This window comes from Schistocerca nitens, chromosome 3, assembly GCF_023898315.1.
Source record: "Schistocerca nitens isolate TAMUIC-IGC-003100 chromosome 3, iqSchNite1.1, whole genome shotgun sequence".
Taxonomy (NCBI): Eukaryota; Metazoa; Arthropoda; class Insecta; order Orthoptera; family Acrididae; genus Schistocerca; species Schistocerca nitens.
In genome coordinates, this window is record NC_064616.1 from 200929732 (window position 1) to 200932231 (window position 2500).

Genomic DNA, 2500 nt, shown 5'->3' on the forward strand with positions numbered 1-2500 from the left:
TATGACTGCTGCAGCGACCTCTAGTGGTCATAGAGTTCTGAGCTGTCTGGCGCAGATTCGAAACCTGTGGTACTAGATACCAAGATACCAGATCCTCCCCCCCCCCCTGAAACTTGTGTGTAGGATTGAAAACACCACATACAGTGCCGTGATGGCTGGCAGAAGGGAGAAGTCCCAGGCTGGTCAACTGCCGGTGTCTGGGAGGAAGGGACGAACCTAACCTAACCTAACCTAACCTAACCTAACCTAACCTAACCTAACCTAACCTAACCTAACCTAACCTAACCTAACCTAACCTAACCTAACCTAACCTAACCTAACCTAACCTAACCTAACCTAACCTAACCTAACCTAACCTAACCTAACCTAACGTAACCTAACCTACCCTGATGCCTGTAAGCAAAATGTCAACTGAATCAATGCGAGTACCAGACTGCCTCACTAAGTGAGATGCATGTGTCTTAATACACGACAGGGTATTTTGCTACTGGCCACTGGGACCATGTGCTCCACAGTGGCGCCCTCACTTTAGATTCGGGGCATGGAGCGCACGCAGCCCTGCCTTACGGTAAGACTGCTGCAGCGACCTCTAGTGGTCATAGAGTTCTGAGCTGTCTGGCGCAGATTCGAAACCTGTGGTACTAGATACCAAGATACCAGATCCTCCCACCCCCCTGAAACTTGTGTGTAGGATTGAAAACACCACATACAGTGCCGTGATGGCTGGCAGAAGGGAGAAGTCCCAGGCTGGTCAACTGCCGGTGTCGGGGAGGAAGGGACGAACCTAACCTAACCTAACCTAACCTAACCTAACCTAACCTAACCTAACCTAACCTAACCTAACCTAACCTAACCTAACCTAACCTAACGTAACCTAACCTAACCTAACCTAATCTAACCTAACCTAACCTAACCTAACCTATTCTAACCTAACCTAACCTAACCTAACCTAACCTAACCTAACCTAACCTAACCTAACCTAACCTAACCTAACCTAACCTAACCTAACCTAACCTCACCTAACCCAACCCAACCCAACCCAACCCAACCCAACCCAACCCAACCCAACCTAACCTAACCTAACCTAACCTAACCTAACCTAACCTAACCTAACCTAACCTAACCTAACCTAACCTAACCTAACCTAACCTAAACTAACCTAACCTAACCTAACCTAACCTGATGCCTGTAAGCAAAATGTCAACTGAATCAATGCGAGTACCAGACTGCCTCACTAAGTGAGATGCATGTGTCTTAATACACGACAGGGTATGTTGCTACTGGCCACTGGGACCATGTGCTCCACAGTGGCGCCCTCACTTTAGATTCGGGGCATGGAGCGCACGCAGCCCTGCCTTACGGTATGACTGCTGCAGCGACCTCTAGTGGTCATAGAGTTCTGAGCTGTCTGGCGCAGATTCGAAACCTGTGGTACTACATACCAAGATACCAGATCCTCCCCCCCCCCTGAAACTTGTGTGTAGGATTGAAAACACCACATACAGTGCCGTGATGGCTGGCAGAAGGGAGAAGTCTCAGGCTGGTCAACTGCCGGTGTCGGGGAGGAAGGGACGAACCTAACCTACCCTAACCTAACCTAACCTCACCTAACCTAACCTAACCTAACCTAACCTAACCTAACCTAACCTAACCTAACCTAACCTAACCTAACCTAACCTAACCTAACCTAACCTAACCTGATGCCTGTAAGCAAAATGTCAACTGAATCAATGCGAGTACCAGACTGCCTCACTAAGTGAGATGCATGTGTCTTAATACACGACAGGGTATGTTGCTACTGGCCACTGGGACCATGTGCTCCACAGTGGCGCCCTCACTTTAGATTCGGGGCATGGAGCGCACTCAGCCCTGCCTTACGGTATGACTGCTGCAGCGACCTCTAGTGGTCATAGAGTTCTGAGCTGTCTGGCGCAGATTCGAAACCTGTGGTACTAGATACCAAGATACCAGATCCTCCCCCCCCTCCCCTGAAACTTGTGTGTAGGATTGAAAACACCACATACAGTGCCGTGATGGCTGGCAGAAAGGAGAAGTCCCAGGCTGGTCAACTGCCGGTGTCGGGGAGGAAGGGACGAACCTAACCTAACCTAACCTAACCTAACCTAACCTAACCTAACCTAACCTAACCTAACCTAACCTAACCTAACCTAACCTAACCTAACCTAACCTAACCTAACCTAGCCTAGCCTAGCCTAGCCTAGCCTAACCTAACCTAACCTAACCTAACCTAACCTAACCTAACCTAACCTAACCTGATGCCTGTAAGCAAAATGTCAACTGAATCAATGCGAGTACCAGACTGCCTCACTAAGTGAGATGCATGTGTCTTAATACACGACAGGGTATGTTGCTACTGGCCACTGGGACCATGTGCTCCACAGTGGCGCCCTCACTTTAGATTCGGGGCATGGAGCGCACGCAGCCCTGCCTTACGGTATGACTGCTGCAGCGACCTCTAGTGGTCATAGAGCTCTGAGCT